Below are 16632 nucleotides of genomic sequence, written 5' to 3'. Positions count from 1 at the left end.
CCAAGGAATGATGAAATGTTGATCTCAAAGGAATTGTCCCCTATAGCCTTGGTGATGGCGTATGGTCCATATCAGAGCAGGTGAAGCTTGCGGTGGGGTCTAGTGAGGCACTTCTTCTGCAAATGTAGCTAAACTCTTTCGCCCAGTTGGAACTTGTGCGACACCCAATGCTAATCATGGCGTTCCTTGTACTTATCATTGGCTTTGTCCAATATATCATGGACCTTCTAGCAGATGTTTTGAATGTGCTCAATGAAGTTTCTAGCTTTGTCGGCTTTGGACTGGATGTGAGCCAAATTTTCCTAAGTAGCTGCAAATGGTATGGCCACATCAATGGGACATAATGGATGAAATCCTAGCCCTACCTGAAAGGGGTTGTGGCTCGTTGAGCTATGGAGAGCTATGTTGTAGTTTTGTTGTGCATAAGGGAAGCTTTCATCCCATGTGTGTGGATGCTTCGAGTTTTATATACACATAATGTGTATGATCATCTTATTGACGACCTTTGTTTGGCCATCAGTTTGGTGGTGGAAAGTCATGGACTTAGTAAGTTTGGTATCCAGCATCGACCAGAGACTTAACCAAAATGCACTTAGTAATATATTGTCCCAATATGAGACAATGGATTGTGGGATCCCAAAGTGTACCCGCACTCACTCAAAGAAGAGCTTAGAAGTGGCCTATGTTGTGATACTCTTCTTGCAGCCTGCCATAATGGCCATCTTGGAGAATTTGTCGACAACCACGAAAATGCAGGTGTTGTCATACTTAGTAGAAGGAAGTCCTGACATGAAATCCATGGAGATTGATTCCCAAGGTCGACTAGGAGTAGGAAGAGGAGTATATAGGCCTTTCTTCTTGATAGTTGGCTTGGAAATGACATAGGTAGTGTAGGATCTAATGTACTTCCCAACATCCTAATGAAAGTTTGGTCAACAAAAATACTTTTGCAGTACTGCCATTGTTTTCTCTACTCCAAAATGTCCAGCGACCCAATTGTAGTGCACCTCCCAAATCATCTTGGCACACTCACTTGAAGGAACATAGAGGCGTCCCAAGTGGCATAATAATGCATCCTGGAGGTGAAAATTTGGAACTTGCTTACCTTCCAGGAGTGTTTGGTATGTGCTACCGAATTCTGGATCGCTCTTGTAAATATGCGGACACCTCAAAGTCTCGTGTCGATAAGAGTCGAGCACAGTGATCAGTGCCATGATTGGTGGTTGGTTGAGGCAATATACAACATTATTGGTGTTTCCCTTCTTGTACTTAATGTTAAAATGGAATTGTTGCAGGTATGTTGACCATTTTTTATGGCGTTCATTCTGCAACTTCCCTTGTGTCTGTATGAATTGCAGGGGTCAGTGGTCTATGTGGATGATGGTTTCCTTCCACATAATGCAATGCTTCCATTTAGGGCAAGCCTACACAATGGAATATGTTTCTTTGTCATAGGTGGGATACTTTCGGATTGTGTCTGAAAGTGTCTCACTATGGTAAGCCATTGGATGCCCCTATTGTGTAAGAATTGAACCAATATCATAGTCAAAGGCATCTGTCTCAATCTCAAATGGTTGTTGCAAGTCTCGTAATGTGGGCACTGGTGCAAAGAAGAGGCGATGCTTCAACTCAAAAAATGCCTTCTATTGGGTTTTGGACCAAAACATATTTGCTTTTGCTCTACCCTTGGTGACTTGCCTTAAAGTCCAAATGATATGAGAGAACCCCAACATGAACTTGCAGTAGAAATTGGCAAGACCCAAGAAGTTGTGGAGCTTTGTTAAAGTGGTTGGGGTTGGCTAATCCCTAATGACTTATATCTTGGCTAGGTCCACATGCATACCTTGCGCATCAATGAGGCACCCTAGATATTGAAACTCGGTCATGCCAAAAGGGCATTTCTCCAAATTGACACACAGCTTGTGTTGTCACAGGCCATTGGAGGACCTGTCGAATATGGTGGAGGTGCTCTCCCCAACTCTAACTGAAGATCAAGAGGTCATCTAAATACACCACCTAGAATTCATTAGTGAAGGGTCACAATATGTCGTCCATCAATCTCATGAAGGTTACGAGGGAATTCCTCAACCTGAAAGGCATGACCAACCATTCGAAAATACCCTCCTTGGATTTGAAGGAAGTCCTCCACACATCGAAGGGTTTGATAGGCACCTGTTGATAACCGGACTTCAAGTCAATATTGCTGAAATATTTGGACCCCTTGAGATGGTACAGAAGGTCATTAATCCATGGGATTGGGTACCTATTCCGGACATTGATCTTGTTCAATGCCCAATAGTCAATACAGAGTCTCCAAGTCCCATCCTTCTTCTGTACCAACACAATCGGGCTCCCACAAGGTGATGAGCTTAGCCTAATGTGCCCTTTTTACAATAGCTCCTGAATCTACCTCTTGATCTCATCATTCTCTAGAATAGAGCATTGATAGATCGTTCCATTGGGTAGCGACTCACCTGGGGTCAGATTGATGGAGTGCTTGACCTAACAGTGCAGAGGTACCCTCGTAGGTGAGGTGAAAATGTCCATGTACTCCTCCATGACCTTGTCCATCTGCTGCTATTGTGCAGAGGAGCCTTGTCTGGAAGTCGTGGCCACAATCTTCTTCTTTCCCTGAAGGTGAATCATAAGGAAAACAAATTTCCTGGTCTCTGAAATGATCTTACTGCATTTCTTTGCAAAGATCAAAGAGATGGAGGTAGGCGGGGCTACCTCTGGTACCCTTTACAACTTATTTCCCAAAGTAATAATTACATAGCGAGGTCTAGACTCATATACCACATGTCTCTTCTACAAGCATGGTTACCTTAATAATACATCACAAACTTCAAGAAGAGCAACATCACACAGTACCTCATCCACAAAGGGATTGATGTTGTAGGGAAGGCGGTACTGTTGGTTGACGCAGAGATATCATCCTTGGTGAAGCCACCAGATTGTGTATGGTTGTAAATGTGTTATATTCGATAGGCCCAACCACTTCACAACTTCTACTAAAATGAGGTTCTTGCTGTTGATAATGAATTGCAGCAGAGAACACTTCACCCACATCTGTGAGTGGAAGAGGCATTACCCCTCCTCTAGATATTCAGGCTCATTCTTCTAGATATTAGTGGTGGCCAAGGTGGCACTAGGCTCTACGTCAATGATTTTCTTCTCTTTTTCATTCCCCTTGTCAAGTTCTAACTCAGAGTCGAAACATGCTTCTGATTCAGAAGCCTTCAAGTCGGCCACCAGTGACTGCTTGGCCCGACACTCACTTGTGTTGTGAGTGGAGCTCTTATGGAACTCACACCATTTTCCAGTGTCCTTATTTTTCTTTGTGGTATTGTTATTTTCTTGTGGCTTTGATGGGTTGTCTTGGGTCATCCTGCCTTAGCTTTGTACTTTCTCTGTGATTTGGGGGCACCTTTCCCTTGCTTTGGATTCACAGATCCAAAGTCTCGCTTCTTTTGTTTAAACTTCTACTCAATCTTGATAGTGTATCGGTATGTTGTGCCGAGTGCGGAGATGTCTAGGAACTCCATCTCATCCTAGATGTACTAGTGCAAACAGTCACGGTACTTGAGTAACCAATGTCACACAGAATCCTTGATACCCAACTTCATGTGAAGGGTATGAAAAATATTGGTAAACTACGACATGTCTTGGTGCCTTCCCTTCCGCAATGTGGTCCACTTTATGTATTGATCCTTATACCTCCCAATAGGGTAGTACTTCTCCTTGATGGCATCCCAAAATAAATTCCAAGTGGGTGTCATTGAAAATAGTGAGGGTGTACTTTCATCCTTCTTCTCATAGTAGGTTTCCCACCAGTCCTTGACATGAGGGATGTCTTTGAGAAGTGAAAAATTAATGTTTTCCTGGCTGGAAAAATCATGAAGAAAAAAATATCCTTCTAGCAAATTTAACCATTTATCTATGGCGTCCGCATTTATCTAACCTTCAAATATGGGGATGTCAAAGTTAACTTGTACCTTAAAGGGTGTGGAACTTCCAAAGTTATTGTTGGTGTTGAAGAATCTAGGGAAATTAGATATATGTTTTATCGGCTACTACCACCCTCCAAAATTTTTGCCTTAGCCTGTTTTGGAGGCTCCCTGCCAACCTTCACAACAGCTTGCCTTTCTTCGTCAAGTCCTCAAGCTTCAGTCTCTTTCTTGCTCAAAGATAGCCTGTCGATCACAGTTTGATCTTTTCCCTTCACAGGCTTATCACCCGGACTTGGTCCAGCTACAAGCTGAGCAGCTTCCCCTTGAAAATTGCAAATTTCTGGAGGGAAACTAGCCTTCCCTCCAGAAATTGTGCAATCCTATCTCAAAGCCTGTTGGGCTCCAAGATTGCGCAATCCTACTAGCCAACCCTCCCAGCAGGATTTGCGCAAATTTTCCCAGCAACGGGCTAATCAGCCTAGGATTTTCACAAATCTAGGCAACAGTCAGCTGATTAGCCTTGAATTTGTGTAAATCTCCTGGGAAGCCAGCCCAGTTCCCAGCTAGAAATGTGCATTTTTCTCCAGCAGTCAAGCAATCTCTTGCATGTGCATCTGAGTTGACCGGTCCCCTCTGGGACTAAGAAAAATAGACTTGCATCCATGAGTTGTTTCCCCCAAGGTAGCATGTAAAGGCATCCCTTGTTTTAGAGATCTATGTTTAGCAGTTGGAGGTTACAAGCAAGGAACAATTCAGAAACCTCCCTCCAAGTGTCGCTCCCCCTAGATTTGTGGCATGTGCATCACAACCTCGATGTTATCAAAACTCATCAACCAAACATTTTAGAGCTCTTTCCTCACATCAACCTTGTAGCTTTGACATCCCACATCACATCTAGGAGAATTCGGCACATTCAGCTCAGTTATTTTGGGGTTAGCTTGCTTCCCATGCCTTGTGCTGCATTTCTATCTCTTTTTGGGTTTTCGCTTGTATGAGCATTATTGCCTTGATTTCTTTGAACATTTGTTGTCATTTACATGTATACTAGCTTGTCCTAGCTTTGTTTCAATTTTCGTTGCTATCTCACTATTGTCGCATGCATGAAACTAATTTTCACAGGCGTTCACCCGACTAGCAAACGGCCTCACCCACATGCATGTTGATCTGTTTTCTCAATCCTCCATTCATGCTTTGCATGCACTATTTATCACTTCTGCTATCACTTAGTGTCGTCATGCATTTCATCGACTTACTTGCTTTTAGTTGCCCGTCGACAAGTCGGGCCAACCTTGGCCCGGTCTCTGCCTTCACCAAGGTTGCAATGTGCAATATGGATAAGGAAGGATCACCTTCCTCTCCAGATTTGCACATTCTAGCCCAGCACTAGCCTCTTAGACTGCATTGCGCATTTTTGGAGGTCAGTGGTTGTTTGGCCCAAAAATTTGTGCAAATTTGTCCCTGGGCCAGTAGTATTTCCCAGCTAGAATCACGCATTGCGCAGTCCCAGTTGCCAACTGCCCAACTAGATTGCGCATTTTTCAATTCCAGCAGTTAGTCAGTCTCCCACCAGGCCGGACTGTGCCTTGTGTAGTCTTGGCAGTTGGTCTCTCAACCTCCCAGCCGAAATTGCGCAACCTTCATGATCATTCACCCAGGTATGTTTCAAGTCAGCTCTCATGTTCATTTTGGTTTTCAACTGACAGATTGCTTGCTATGATTGTTTCCATGTCTCTAGGCATCATAGGTGTTCATTTACCTCTCAGAAGTATAGGTATAATGGTTACCAAGATAGCAGAGAGGAAGACGTCGGTCAAAGAATGCTTGGGGATGCAGTCGATCAAGTGTCCATGGGCTTACCTACTCACGAAGACATCAATTTGTTCGTGGACAAGGACATCAAGCAGCAGCATAATGAATCGCAGCTAAAGGCAACATATCAAATGCAGCAAATGAAGTGAACACAGAAAATGCAAGAGGAAGGTTTTTGACGACATAGAGGTGGAGAAAAGTTGCAAGATCAAGAAGATCCACTGATAATGAAAGCAACTTTTGAGACTCATACTATGAAGTGATGGCGTGACATGAAGATCATGCGAAGGCAGAAGATGGAACAAAGAAAGAGTTTCATGTGCTGAAGCAGCAACTCAGGAAGAACATGAAGCTACACATACAGTCCAATGAGTTGCAGCAGGAACAGGAACAGGAACAACAGTGGGCGCAACATGCACTCATGGATGAAATTGCGCCAATATAAGTTAAGGATCCATCCCAGCAGCTAACATAGAGAAAACATGGTGAGCGGTGTTGTTGATCGCATGCAAAGGATCCAACAGCATGCATGTCGTTGAGTGCACGCATGCAATCCAACCCATTCAACACACTCACCAAGGCGAAGACAAGAAGCAAGTCCAACAAGGGCTGAACATGCACTTTGGAAAGTTGATGCGCATGAACACCAACACACACTTGAAGATCAACACTGACACTATGAATTAGTGTGTTTCCGGTTCAACGGTACCTAAGAAGACCATGCACATGTTAGCAGATGAGTTGGATGAAGGTGTTGAACCAATGCACTGGTTGTAATGGAGGCAAGAGTTCGCTTCAACAAGATGTCACCATGAGGTGCATGCACACCATCATGGATGACCAAGCTTGGCATCAGCTCACGAGCTTCACCATCATAAGCATGTCAAAAATTTTGTCTCACCATAGCGGATTGAGTTTCAGTGATGTCTTGCAAGGCTTGCTCAAGCCATGTTGTCTCACATGAGTACATGTGCATTGTAATGTTGAGTCATGTCAAGTGTAAGTCAAGTGTCAACAGTTGGATGTAACAATGATAGAGTAGGTGAAGGGTCATGAGGGTAGTTGAATTGTCACAAAGGGGAATGTCAAGGGTCACCCCACCCTTTTCTATAAATAGTCCCTCATAACTCATTGTATAGGCTTTTGGTCAGCCAAGCTTCTACTAAGACTATCTTGAAGAAGGCTTGGATAGTACCGTAACGCACCTTGGTTTCTCCACTGCACAAAGATAGTACATCTCTTTGGAGGAGCAGGCAGATTTGGTTGTAACATTCCACTGATGGGGCTAGCAGGTTTACATGGTGTATTGTATGATTGTGACCTACACTTCTTTATATAATAAAAGCCAACACATTTTCATGCATATGTTGTTATTGTAGTTGGACTGCTCCGATTGCCTTAATGATATATGTTGTTCAACTTACGTACTTGTATATGAACTGATTTGTATGAAATTATATGAATCTTGTTGTTAATGTGTGGCGTATGTTGTTAATGTTGTCACCGTCCGTGTGGACTGCTCTGCCGGACATCAGAAAGACCTTTCGCTAAACCTTGTTATATCAACTATCACACTTGTCTTGGACTGATCCATGATTGTTGTTCGTGTTATCTTACCTTGTATGTTGTGACTGCTGCATCCGTGTTGACTGCTCTGCCGGAAGATGTGCATGTCCTTTGTGTTGTGTATTCCTAGTCGAGTTGGCGCTGATCCATTTCAACCTGGAATGCACCTTCACCTTCCTCTCCCTTCGAAGTGTTGAAACCTCTCATACTCATTCCTTGACTCACTGCATCAGTCACACCCTTGCTACTAACAGAGTTAGCTTACTTGCCTCTGTGAGACATTGCAGTTAAGGAATTATCTTACGACCCACTGTTGGGACTCCTACATCAAACGATCTGAGGTCTAATTGGGAATTTTTACCGGGGAGATCCCCTTGATATGTTGGCGAGTCTAGCACTGTCAAAATTTCTAGCGCTAGAAGGAGGGCCTGATGACAAGTAGTGTCCTCTCATCCAGTTTTGAACCTTTGCATATCATCCATGGAGTCTTGCATTCTTCTTCTCCCGAGGTGTTTTTTGAATCGTGAAGATGTATCCATCTCGAGGAAGCTTTTCATTCTCTTGTCCACTCACACGTATGATGGTGAAGGCAAAGTGGCCTGGCTTGAGCACTTACATAACCTTCTTTACATGATTTATGAGGAAGATGAGTTCACTAACAAATAGGTTGGTTTGCTTCTAGCATAAACACTTCACGAATCTCCAATTTGTTGGGTTCTCAGCCTACTGGCTGACACCATGTACTCATGTGAGAAATTTTGTGATCTTATTGAAGACACGTTCTATCATTTTGATCCAGGCCATCTTGACTAGAAACTATTATAGCAACAGAGGGATCTGCATGAATCCGTTATTGATTTTTAGTAGCACTTCCATGACTTACAGTTTCAAGCTCCGAAGAGCTAGATGATATTTGCTTATCTTTGGAACCGGTTCGAGTATTTCCTTAAGAAATCTGCCCATCCCAAGAGGAAGCTTGATATAAAGCCTCGCTCAACATTCTTCATTGATGGAACTGCACAATCTCATGTGGGAGAACGCACTTTCTCAACGGACTGTCTGCCTCCCTCTCATTCAACAGTTCCACTATCGCCCTCTGATGTTCAGGATTATGTTCAACCTTCACACCCTCCCAACATCACTCCACACAATTTTCGTGCAGATTTGATTGTGAGTCCTTCAAGTTCTCATATGCATTCTTTTTTTTGACCTCCGTCTTCGCACCTGGGTGTTCCTCCGGATGATGTTTTCTTGTGTTCATCCATTTTGGACTCTTCACTTGATGCATCTTGAGCATCAGCACTCGACGAAGGATGACTCCCTTCCATCCAAGCCCCCTCTATTCTTTCCTAACATCGTTGGTGAACCTGCCATCCATGATTTTGCATGTGTGTCTTCATCTACAGATGAACCCATTGTTGATCTTTCGTAAGACACGTTGTATGATAGCCCATCATCCAACAATGGGGAGGACCAATCATTCATTGAAAATCCACTTGATCTTTCATATGCTCTTTTCGTAAACATTGAGGGTGAACATCCTTCCTTCTCATCTACCTCTCTATGCAATTCATCAAATCATGAGGATGTCAACCAGCATCCTAAATTTTCTAATCTTGGTTGTCTTGAGCTCCTCACCTCATCATCTGATCATGATGTTGATTCACTCGTTGTTAATCCGTTTAAGCCACTGGTCTATGAAGATCCATCTGTCAACGAAGTTCAAACCCCACAGACCATTGAGGCACTTCAGCCCGAGCCGATGGTTATGTCAGGCCCTCGTTGTCCTGAGGTTGGTTTTGCTTCCGATTTGGAAATTGTTCAAACACTCAAGGCTCCTCATCACTCATTTGTATGCGTTGAAGATCCATCTCACTCATAAATCACACTTCCTCCACTTGAACAACATGATCCCATTGCTCATGCATTGGAGGAGTCTACATTGCAAGCAATCGTCTATGACGCAAGTTATCTTTGTTTATTGTGTTTGCTTGCATGTCACAATCAAGAGTGTGCTTGTGATTCAAAGTTGTACGTAGTGTCACACAACACCATGATAAGTCCACGAACTATCCATCATGCACATGCACTCACTTATGTCCCTTGGGCACTTTGAAACACGAAGTGTGGATGTCTTCACTGTTATATCTTTCTTTTATGGTGGTTCGCACAATTGGGTTACTCGCGGACCAAGTTTTCACCTACATGGGTCTACCAATGCGTCGGTCGCTGCATTGGAAGTATCAGTTCACGTGATCAGGCCCTTGCACCATCATTGTAGGAGTAGGAGTACTTTTTTCTTTCAGTTGTTTTCTTGCATGCTTGTTTGCTTACATGATTTGTTTGCTTGTTTGCTTTCTTGCTTGTTTGTTTACTTGTTTCGCTTTCATTTTCACTTCTGCTCTTGCTTTTCTTTGTTGATTGTTAGTTCATTCACTTGTTTCATTTGTAGGTTAGTTTGCATGAAACCATGTGTGACTAATGAAATGATTTGTGTAAAGTACAAGAGGGCTTGTATAGCTATGACTACTTGGTATCTATCATCTTGCCTCTGTATGATGAACTTGTTACTTTTAGACCATGATACGTCAAAGGAAAATATGTACTATTCGAAGTGAACCTTGGTGAAAACACAACGCTTGTGCACTAATTAGTGTCACCTACTCTTGTTGGTTTTTTTGGGTTAACCCTTGTCAGCCCAGTCAAGTAGAATAAGGTGAGGGGGGAAACCTTAACAGGCACGTTAGAGATATAACAAACTACTTCTTTGCTGGGACAACCTCCTCTACTCTCAATAAGTCGGGATCCCTTTTTCGCCTTTGAAATGAATAAGTGTTATGCATAGTGAAAATAAAAAATGAAAAAAATGAATAGTCAAAATATTCAAAATGAAAAATGAATAAGGCAAAAGAAGAGAAAGGCTTCTTGCGTAGGGAGGTGATGCAAGTAACTCCATGGGGATACTGACTAGGCTCGCTGGCAGCGGAGCCATGCTTGTGTTCCTATGTGACTTGGTCCAATTGCAGGCTAACCAGCTTCTCCTTGAAAATTGCGCATTTCTGGAGGGAAGCTAGCCTTCCCTCCAGAAATTGCGCAATCCTCTCTGACAGCCTGCTAGGCTCCAGGATTGCGCAATCCTGCCAACCAACCCTCCCAGTAGGATTTGTGCAAATTTTCCCAGCAATAGGCTGATCAGCCCAGGATTTTTGCAAATCTTGGCAATAGTCAGCTGCTCAGCCCAAAAATTGCACAAATCTCCTGCTCATCCAGCCCAGCTCCCAGCCAAAAATGTGCATTTTTATCCAGCAGTCAAGTAGTCTCTTGCATATGCAGTTGAGTTGATCGTTCCCTCCAGGACTGAGAAAAATAAACTTGCATGCATGGGTTGTTTCTCCCAAGGAAGCATGCAAAGGCATCCCTTGTTTCAGGGATCTATGTTTAGTAGTTGGAGGTTACATGCAAGGAACAATTCAGAAACCTTCCACCAAGTGTCGCTTCCCCTAGATTTGTGGCATGCATGTCACAACCTCGATTTTATCAAAACCCATCAACTGGACATTGTAGAGCTCATTCCTCACATCAACCTTGTACCTTTGACATCCCACATCACATCTAGGAGCATTCGACACATTCAATTCAATTGTTTTGGGGTAAGCTCGCTTCCCATGCCTTGTGCTACATTTATGTCGCTTTTTGGGTTTTTGCTTGTATGAGTATTGTTTTCTTGATTTCTTTGAACACTTGTTGTCATTTACATGTATACTAGCTTGTCCTAGCTCTGTTTCAATTTTTGTTGCTATCTCACTACTGTCGCATGCATGAAACTATTTTGCACGAACATTCACCCAACCAGAGAACAACCTCACCCACATGCATGTTGATATGTTTTCTCAATGCTCCATTCATGTTTTTCATGCACTGTTTATCACTTATGCTATCACTTAGTGTTTCCATGCATTTCATTGACTTACTTGCTTTCAGCTTCTCGTCGGCGAGTCGGGTCAACCTTGGCCCAGTCTCTACCTTCACCAAGGCTGCATTACACAATATGGAGCAAGAAGTCTCACCTTCCTCTCCATATTTGCACATTCTAACCCAGCACTGGCCTCCTCGATTAAATTATGCATTTCTGAAGGTCAATGGCTGCTTGGACCAAAAATTTGCGGAAATATGTCCCTGGGCCAATAGTCTTTCCCAGTTGGAATCATGCACTACGCAATCCCAACATCCAACTGCCCAACTGGATTGTGCATTTTGTAGTTCTAGCAGTAATTCAGTCTGCCAGTAGCCCGGACTATGCCTTGTGTAGTCTTGGCAATTGGTCTCCCAACCTCCCGGCCGAAATTGCGTAACCTACATGATCATTCACCCAAGTATGTTGCAAGTCAGTTCTCATGTTCATTTTGGTTTTTGACTAACAGATTGCTTGCTATGAGTGTTGTCATGTGTCCAGGCATCTACCTATCAACAGTACAGGTACAATGGTTTCCAAGAGAGCAGAGACAAAGACATTGTTCAGAGCACGCTTGGGGATGCAGTCGATCAAGTGTCCATGGGCTTACCTACTCACGAAGACATCAAGTTGTTCGTGGACAAGGACATCAAGCAACAACATCACATAAATCAACATCATGAATAGAATCTGAAGGCATCATACCGAATACAGCGAGTGCAAGAGGGAGGTTGTTGACAGCATAGAGGTGGAGCAAAGTTGAAAGATCAAGCAGATCCACTGATAATGAAAGCAACTTTGGAGACTTAGGCTATGAAGTGATGGCGCGACATGAAGATTGCGTGAAGGTAGAAGATGAAATAAAGAAGGAGTTGCATGTGCTGAAGCAGCAACTCAGGAAGAACATGAAGCTACACATATAGTCCAATGAGCTGTAGTAGGAACAGGAATAGCATTGGGTGCAACATGCATTGATGGATGAAACTACGCCAGTACAAGTTAAGGATCCATCCCAGCCGCTGACACAGAGCAAGCATGGTGAGCAGTGTTGTTGATCACATGCAAAGGATCCAGCAACATGCATGTCATTGAGCACACACATGCAATCCAACCCATTCAACACACTCACAAAGGCGAAGACAAGAAGCAAGTCCAACTGGGGCTGAACATGCACTTCGTTAAGTTGATGCGCATGACCACCAACACACACTTGAAGATTAGCATAGACACTATGCATCAATGTGTTTTCATTTCAACCGTACCCAAGAAGACCATGTCATTGTTAGCAGATGCATTGGATTAATGGGTCAAACCAATGCACTGGTTGTAATGGAGGCAAGAGTTCGCTTCAGCAAGATGTCACCATGAGGTGCATGCACACCATCATGGATGACCAAGATTGGCATCATCTCACTAGTCTCACCATCATAAGCATGTCAAAGAGTTGGTCTCACCACAGTGGACCGAGTGTCAGTGATGTCTTGGACAGCTTGCTCAAGCCATGTTGTCTCACATGAGTACATGTGCATTGTAATGTTGAGTCATGTAAGTGTAAGTCGAGTGTCAACAGTTGGATGTAACAATCATAAAGTAGGTGAAGAGTCATGAGGGTAGTTGAACTGTCACAAAGGGGAATGTCAATGGTCACCTCACCATTTGCTATAAATAGTCCCTCAGCCAAGCTTCTACTAAGACTATCTTGAAGAAGGCTTGGATAGTATTGTGACGTGCTTTGGCTTCTCCACTGCACAGAGCTCGTACATCTCTTTGGAGGAGCAGGCAAATGTGGCTATAACATTCCACTGATGGGGCTAGCAGGTTTACATGGTGTATTGTATGATTGTGGATTACACTTCTTTATATAATAAAAGCCAACAAATTTTCATGCATATGTTGTTGTTGTAGTTGGATTGCTCTGATTGCCTCAATGATATATGTTGTTTAAATTATGTACTTGTATAAGAACTGATTTGTATGCAATTATATGAATCTTTTTGTTAATGTATTGCATATGTTGTTAATGTTGTCACTATCCGTGTTGACTGCTCTGCCGAACATCAGATCAACCTCTCTTTGAACCTTATTATATCAACTGTCACACTCATCTCGGACTGATCATTGAGTGTTGTTCGCGTTACCTTACCTTGTATGTTGTGACTGCCGCATCCGTGTGGACTGCTCTGCAGAAGCTATGCATGTCCTTTGTGTTGTGTGTTCCTAGCTGAGTTGGGACTGATCCCTTTCAACTTGGAACTCACCTTCACCTTCCTCTTCCTTCGAAGTGTTGGAACCTCTAATACTCATTCCTTGACTCACTGCATCAGTCACACCCTTGCTACTGACAGAGTTAACTTACTTGCCTCTGTGCGACATCATGGTGAAGGCATTACCTTATGACCCACTGCTAGGACTCCTACACCAAATGGTCTGAGGTCTAATTGGGAATTCTTACTGGGGAAATCTCCTTAACATGTTGGCAAGTCCAGCACCATTAACATTTCTAGCTCTAGAAGGAGGGCCTAATGACAAGCAGTGTCCTCTCATCTAGTTTTGAACCTTTGCATATCATCCATGGAGTCTTGCATTCTTCTTCCCCAGAGGTGTTTTTAAAATCGTGAATATGTCTCCATCTCGGGGAAGCTTTTCAATCTCTTGTCCACTCACACGTATGATGGTGAAGGCGAAGTGGCCTGGCTTGAGCACTTACATAACTTTCTTTCCATGATTTATGAGGAAGATGACTTCACTGACGAATAGGCTAGTTTCATGCTTGCATACACACTTCGCGAATCTCCATTTTGTTGGGTGCTCAGCCTTCCAGCTGACACTGTGCACTCATGTGGGAACTTTTGTGATCTTATTGACGACATGTTCTATCATTTTGATCTAGACAACCTTGACCAGAGATTGTTACAGCAACGAAGGGCTCCACATGAATCCATTATTTATTTTTGGCAACGCTTCCGTGACTTGCAGTTTCAAGCTCCAAAGAGCCAAATGAAATTTTCTTATCTTTGGGACCGGTTTGAGTATTGCCTTAAGAAATCTTCCCATCCCAAGAGGAAGCTTGATATCAAGCCTTGCTCAACATTCTTCATTGATGGAACTGCGCAATCTCATGTGGGATCAGGCACTGTCTCAATGGATTATCTGCCTCCCTCTCATTCTATAGTTCCACCATTGCCCTGTGATGTTGGGGATCATGTTCACATACCTATTCAACCTTCACACCCTCCCAAATTCACTCCAGACAATTTTTGCGCAGATTTGGTTGTTACTCCTTTGACTTCTCATATGCATGCTTTTTTTCAACCTCCGTCTTCACACCCAGGTATTCCTCGGGATGATGTTGTCTTGTGTTCGTCGATTCCAGAGTCTTCACTTGTTGTGAATGAGGAAAAACCCACTGACTAAGTTGGTGTTTCACAACCAACATGCATTGTCATTCATGAAGAGTATGAGTGGGAGCTTGATCATCAACACTCGGTGAAGAATGACTCCTGTTCATTCGAGCCCCCTCTGTTCTTTCCTAACATTGTTGGTGAACCTGCCATCCATGATTTTGCATGTGTGTCTTCATCTACGGATGCACCCATTGTTGATCTTTCACAGGACACACTGTATGTTAGCCCATCATCCAAAAATGGATAGGACCAATCATTCATTGAAAAGCCACTTGATCTTTCATTTTCTCTTTCCAGAAACGCAGAGGGTGAACATCCTTCCTTCTCACCTACCCCTTTATGTGATTCGTCAAATCATGAGGATGTCGGCCAACATCCTGAATTTTCTGATCTTGGTTGTCGTGATCTCTTCACCTCATCATCTGATCATGATGTTGATTCACTCATTGTTAATCCATCTAAGCCACTATTCTATGAAGATCCATCTGTCAACGAAGTTGAAACCCCACAGACCATCAAGGCACTTCAGTCCAAGATGATGGTTATGTCAAACCCCCACTATCCTGAGGTTGGTTTCGCTTCCGATTAAGAAATTGTTCAAACACTCACAACTCCTCATCACTCATCTGTATGCATTGAAGATCCATCTCACTCACAAATCACACTTCTCCACCTGAACTGCACGATCCCATTGCTCATGCATTGGAGGAGTCTTACATTGCTCAACGCAACTTATCTTTGTTTCTTTCATTTGCTTGCATGTCACAGTCAAGAGTGTGCTTGTGCTTCAAAGTTACACATAGTGTCACACAGCACCATGATAAGTCCACGAATTGTCCGTCATGCACATGCACTCACTTATGTCCCATGGACGCTTTGAAACATGAAGTGTGGCTCTCTTCATTGTTATATCTTTCTTGTATGTTGGTCTACACAACTGGGTTACTCACGAATCAAGCCTTCACCCACATGGGTCTACCAATGTGTCAGTGGTTGCATTGGAAGTATCACTTCATGTGATCAAGCCCTTGCACCGTTAGTGTAGGAGAAGGAGTAGTGTTTGCTTTCAGCTGTTTTCTTGCATGCTTGTTTGCTTACATGATTTGTTAGCTTGTTTGTTTGCTTTCTTGTGTTGGGTTGTGTTATATTCTTTCCACGTAGTTAATAGGGGGTTTGAAGGGCACCCGTAACCCCACTTTATGGGGTCCGGGGCAACGCCCCGGAAAATTTTGGTTTTGGACCATATGTTAGGTTGGGCGGACGCACCTATGGTTTTGTGCATGATTTTCGCACATGTTTTTGGACGCGATGGTTTTCGGTCCATGGTATTGGACGCGATGGTTTTCGGTCCATGGTAGTGGATGCTTCGACATGTATAAATATGTATTGTAACATTGAAAGGAACATAATGAAAAATCAAGCTGGTAGTCCCAGTTTTGGGATCCAGGTAAAAATCTCTATGCATATGTGTTTTATGGATTATGCTCTCGCATTGTTTATTTTCTTTGTTTAAGAATTCGTATGCAGGTAATTTATGTACAGGGTTAAAACCTACATTTGGTATCAGAGCTGTTTTGGCTTCAAGGGGACGCCTTTGCTGCTGAGGGGTTTCGCTCGAGCCTGTGGTAGACCCTGTTCAGTGGGAGATCTGCGAGATCGATTCTGGTGGTGAAAGAAGATGGCGAGCAGTGGAAAGATAGAGATTGAGAAGTTCAATGGTAAAAATTTTGAGTTGTGGAAACTCAAGATGGAGGATCTGTTGGTGGATAAAGATCAGTGGATCGCGATAGATCCGGGTACTAAACCATCGGGAGTGACCGATGAAGAATGGAAGAAGTTGGATCGGAAGGCAAAGAGCACAATACGATTGTGTGTCTCGGATTCAGTATTACTGAATGTATCAGGGGAAGCTACGGCAAAGGATTTGTGGGTCAAGTTAGGGACTTTGTAC

The sequence above is a fragment of the Pinus tabuliformis genome, chromosome J (genome assembly GCF_031772625.1).
Source record: "Pinus tabuliformis cultivar Carrire ecotype Pingquan chromosome J, CPIR1, whole genome shotgun sequence".
Classification (NCBI taxonomy): domain Eukaryota; kingdom Viridiplantae; phylum Streptophyta; class Pinopsida; order Pinales; family Pinaceae; genus Pinus; species Pinus tabuliformis.
This window is presented reverse-complemented; position numbering follows the sequence as displayed.